Source organism: Adiantum capillus-veneris, chromosome 5 (genome assembly GCF_014529385.1).
Source record: "Adiantum capillus-veneris isolate H3 chromosome 5, ASM1452938v2, whole genome shotgun sequence".
Classification (NCBI taxonomy): Eukaryota; Viridiplantae; Streptophyta; class Polypodiopsida; order Polypodiales; family Pteridaceae; genus Adiantum; species Adiantum capillus-veneris.
The window spans coordinates 94598271-94604104 of NC_140935.1; positions in this window are offsets into that span (position 1 = coordinate 94598271).

Below are 5834 nucleotides of genomic sequence, written 5' to 3' on the forward strand. Positions count from 1 at the left end.
CTACATTGGACTTTGATTGCATTGTGATATATCTAGGCAGCCAGTATTCCTCCTCCTATGAGATGAATACATCATGAATAACCAAAAGGACTGGATTCTTTATAGAATTGGCTTTCTCTGTATCTATAGAGGAGTGTTTGCCATATGCCATAGCCGATTGAGCGGTACCTTCTCCTAGGACTGGATTCTTTATAGAATTTGCTTTCTCTGTATCTATACGTTGCTTCCGCGATGGTCTTGGCAAGCTTTTCATAATCGGCTCCGAAGATGGGGGATCGGGTCGCACCGCCAAGGTGGTGATGAGATCACGCATGGAATCCCTTTCCAGCCTACGGGCCTGGGCTTCGGCCGCCAATCGACGCTCTTCACGCTCCGCTGCTTCCACACACTCTAATCGACGTGCCTCCTCTGCTTCTGAACGCTCTTGTTGTCGAGCTTCGTCTTGCCACATCATCATCTCCATCATCTTGCGCATCATAGCATCCATGGGATTTGCTGGCGAAGGAGGAGGAGTTGGGAGAGGGCTTGGAGGATCCGTAGGTAGCACTTCCTCGCCTTCTTGATTGGTGGAGGTATCCATACCGCTACGAGTCTTGAACATGCAAGGATTTCTCCTCTTGGTTCAAGGAAGGTCGCATACTAATCTTCGAGAGACTATCTACCCCCTTGTCGGCGCACCCCGTATGCAACACCCGATATACAATTGGTTGTTATTTTCCGACACTCAAGGCGTACGTCTCTACGCGCAATGGCAGGCCTGCTGTTCCAAGAGTGGGAGGAGTATACACCGAAGGGCTGCCAACACAACCAAAAACACAAGGGAGAAAAAAAACTTTTTGGGGATTAGTGGATTAGTGCAAAATCTTCAAAGCTCTGATACCAATGTCAGGTGCAGCGGAATTAAAATGGTGAAGATCTAGTTCACTTTCACAAAATCCTTTCCTTCTTTACTTGCCCTGAAGAGAGGGGTTGAGAGAGTGCAATAGACATGTGTAGAGGGAGAGAGAAAGAGAGAGAAGAAGAGAGCGACACCCGATGGGGTCCCAACCAACCCTCTCAAGGGCCCCCCATACCGTTACCGATGTGGTGTTTGCTTTAGATTGCGTAAACGGAATGTATACACAATGCAATACCTCAATGCAGACTCTACTGAATTGACGACGACAAATCACCACGGTAACTCCTCGGGAAGAGGCACCTTCGGGGCTGATTTGAAGCACCTTGGATCCTTCTTGATGTAGGAATTGCGGATGACCACCATGGGCTAATTTGCGCTTTCGATGTGAGAAGAATGATGGGCTGAAAACGCAGATCTTGACGAGGTCGATGATGGACAGCAATGGAGCACTCGATGCTGGCGAGGGAATGGCCGAGGGGAGGCCCGATGGGCTGCCGAAGTACCGGACCGCAACGTGAACACGGGTAGGCAGTTTTCCAAGGGAGTTTTGTCGCAAAGGACGGGCTGGAAACTGAAAATGCTGGCCTGATCTGCTGGCTTTTCATGGCGCAAGGGCTAAAAACAAAAAACGTTGACTGATTTGCTACCTTCCCAAATTGCTAGGGCTGGTTGCTGAAAACGCTGTTGTGCAGGGTTGAAAATGCCAAGGGCTGAATCCTTCAGTCCTCTGAGAATGAGAATGAGCGCTAGCTCCTGGGTTCCCTTTATAGGTGAGGAATAGGCCTCAAGTAGTTATTAAGGCTTAGGTAGGGCAACTGTCCACCAATTTTCCCAACAAATAAATCATAAAATGATCTGGTGAAACTGTCGCATCTCCGCCCAACCTAGAATCCAATCAACGAGCAGTCTGGCACGTCCAATTCCTCTAACCTAGAACTACATGCTCGTCATGCCAGATGCCCACTGTAGTGTAATAACATCTGTCAAAACGTGTATACAAACCATTTATGCAAGAGGGTTCCAAATTGGAAAACCTAATCTAATGGACTTGTCCGGACATGCAGGTCCTGCGAACAGGCTCACAAAATTGCCGGTACTAATCCTCCTAGGATTCTAGACATCCCTATCTAGGAAGAAGGGGAAAAGTGGCTCTGGAAATCAATGAAGTATGTCCACGTGACACACAGAGCCATGTGCACGTGACCCCCCCCCCCCCCCCCCCCCCCCCCCCCCCCCCCCCCAAGGTGGCGGGCAGTGAAAACCTGAGGTGCAAGTGGCATGCAATCGGAGCAGGAGCAAGAGACATTGACAGGGAGCAAGCAAAGCTAGCAGGAGTCACGATTTTGCCCGCCACCTTGACTCACCTCTCCATACCATCAGAAGCGGGATCTTGCTTAATAAAATCTTTAAAATGATTGGGTACCCCCTACTACCCCCTCCTCGGGACTAAGTTACACGGGCATGGGAGGGGGATCTATAGCCGAGGGATTGTGGGCCGTAGATCTGGGTGGCGGCGTCGAAAGTTTCGGTCGTCGTCGTTTTGCATGCGTGTTTTAAGTAAATTAGGGTCCCCCACGTTTCAAAACGCGCGCATAGCATCGTGATTAGGACATGCGCCTCTCATGGGTGAGGTCACAAGTTCAAACCCCACGCCCACAAAATGGGGTACCCTAGATTACTTTCGAAACACAGGTGTAATCTAGATCTAGGGTATCCGCATTCTAGATCTACGGCCCACAATCCCTCGGCCGTAGATCCCACCCTCCCTGTTACATGTCACTTAGTCCCGAGGCTACCCCCTTGCTTCCATCATTGCATGCATGGGAGGTTTATCTCCACTACTTTCTTTACGTAGTGGGCCACCCCCTCTCCCTTGTCTCGCCATCTTCCCCCCACTTCTCTCATCCGCAGTTCTTCCTGAAGGTCATGGTGGTAAGACAAAGAGTGGCAAGATGAGGATTTTTATCAGGCCATATTTTTCCAACATTAATTACATGAACATGGCAACTACACCGGTGTGATGGTCTTGTGTGTGATAGAATGTGTTTTTTTGTTTCGAAGCCCTAGGTGGACATCGATAAGGTAGAGGTGACACTAGTAGTCCATGCATGGAGATACTAACTGGCTTTCTCGTGTAAAACAGATGCAAGTACCAGTTTAAAAACTTGCCTTAGGTTTTGGACTAGATCCCCTCCCCCCCTTCCCCTTCGCCCTATGTATACACCCTTAACATCTTGCAAGAAATAGTAACCTCTTGGCATGTAGAGTTGACAAGACTAGGGTATGAGGATTGCCTCCTAGTTGTTCCTCGTTGGATTCATGTCACTATTCTCTATTTAAGACCCAAGCTTCCACAATGCTATCATTGAGGGTGACATGCAGCAAATGTAGAGGTGGGAATGTTTTGTGGTGTAACTGGCTCATAGTACACAATGTCACCATGTTTACTGCACTGCCCATATATATTACCCAACCACCCACTCCACCATCATGGACTCCCATAGCTTCACCATCATAGTTAACAGTTAGTTACTCAACTGTTAATACAAGTTCTCACATGCGAAAGAGGACACCTTACTCAACATCTAGTTTGAACACTACACCCTCTGCATCTCAACCTGTGTCACGATTATTATTCCTTATTGTATGCAAAGTGTTAATTATCTTCTTTACTTTTGATTGTGGGAGGATGTTCTTCAAAATGAACTTGGCGGGTTTTTCTCTTTTTGGGGCATCCCCTTGCGAAAAGCCTTCTTTATTTTATCACTCAACATATTGAACTACTCTAATGGATATAAGCTTGCTAGAGCTATGCTTTGGTCTATTTTTGTCTGCGCTTGATGTACCTTTTACCCATGCACAGGAGGACATTTTTTTAAGCTGGTCTTTTGGAATCAATATATCTCGAACAATGTGATGCTAAGCATATCTTCAATAAAGCAGATACTCCCACGTGCACTTTTTATGAAAGATTGTTTTGGGGATAAATGTGACTTAAAACATCCTTACAATTATCTTAATGATGAGAGATTTTCGACCATGCAGGCTATGCAAAGGTCTTAACTATATTCCTACCCAACCATCATGTTTACAAATCGCCATAGAAGAACTATGGTTGTAAAACTCTATGACTATAGATTAAGTCATCAAACTACTTAAATGTATGTTCCTTGATATTGTGAGGGGATTGATATTGTAGTATGATAGTGACACGTGTGAACACAATCGAGACTATCGGGCTCTTTGTATTAGCACACGAAGTAATACTCCCTTCTGTGTTGTTTCTCTGGAGCTAATCCTTTGTTTTCTCCATCTTCGTGTGCATTCTTGTAGCTATATTTTTAACAATTGGTATCATAGCAGGCTTCAGCATCCCAAGCAGTGTGATCAGCACCTTTTTGGCTATGTTTCTTAGATTGAGACGAGTTCTCGTGAGCATTTGGAGGGTGACACTAATTTTTCCAGAATATTGATGTAGGCTCATTTTGGTCCTTGTATTTTGGTAGTACAATACATGCAATCCTCTTGTGCAGGTTTTCTAATAATGTAGATTTCTACAAATAGACACTTTGTAGTCTTTTGTGGGTTGTGCTATATAGCATATGCTAGTTTTGTGGGTTGTGACCTGTGCAGGTTTTCTAGCATATGCTAGTTTTGTGCAATTTTTTTCTTGTGCGTAGGCAACTTTTGCAGTAGGTTCAGTCATAGATCATGGCTAACAACAATGATTTTTTTCACATGTTGTCTCTTGAGGATAAGTTGGATGGGGATAACTACCCACTGGGAGTACATGATGTAACACCTCCTTGTTGCAAAGTGTGTTTGGAACACTATATCAGTTTTGAAGTGGGCTCATTTTGGCCATTGTTTTTGGGTAGTACTATACATGCAATTTCGTCCTTTTGTGCAGATTTTCTAATACTGAAGATTTTTGCAAACAGACGCTTTGTAGTCTTTTGTGGATTGTGCTATATAGCTCATGCTAGTTTTGTGTTTTTTTTTTTGCATAGGCAACTTTTGCATTAGGTGGTGTAGTCATGGATCATGGCTAACAACAATGATGTTTTTCACATGTTGTCTCTTGAGAATATGCTGGATGGGGATAACTACCCACTGGGAATACATGATGCAACATGTCCTTGTTGTGCAAAGTGCATTTGGAACACTATGTGGGGCTATGATGTAAGATTGGGCTCTACAAATAGGCATGGGTTGGACTAGCTCTTTGTATGCATGTCCTAATTTAACAAAAAATGTTTACTTGCATAAGGAGCTAGAGTCCAAGGTTATGTACAAGGAGGATGACATGGACATATTTTCTTGCAAAGATTAAGGATCTCAATTAGTAATTAATTACCATTGGTGAGGTATGAGAGGAATTAGCTATGGTAGGTGTAGGTGGTGACATCAAGCCATGGCTAGAGACAGTGAATGAAGGTTTGAGAAGGGAAGACTGCATGACCAAGAAATGGAAAAGAATTAGTATTGCAATCCCATTATTGAAAGTGGAAAAGAATACATTTTATAGGCTTGTAGCCCATGATTGTATAATTGATATGTGGGCTTGATTACCAAGCTATAATCCTTCAATTTTAGGAGATAACTCCTAGTTTAGTGCCAACTATCCTACGGAGGAAAAGGCTATACCTTCCATGATCGACATAGCCACACACAGAAGAGAAGAGAGCTAGTAGATAAGTGTGTACCCAAAATAAGGGAGACTTATTATTTAGGTTTTTAGGCCTTTATAGGTTTTACAACTTGTTCACACCCAAAGGTGACTGCCCAAGTTGGGTGCTGACTCCAACATTCACCCCCTTCATCCACACTTGTATAATGATCGTCCCCTCAAAATAAAGTAACCACTCTCTTGATACATAGAGGTTTATGTTTACTTTGAACCGTGAGTTTTAGGTTTTCTTACAACGAAGGGCTA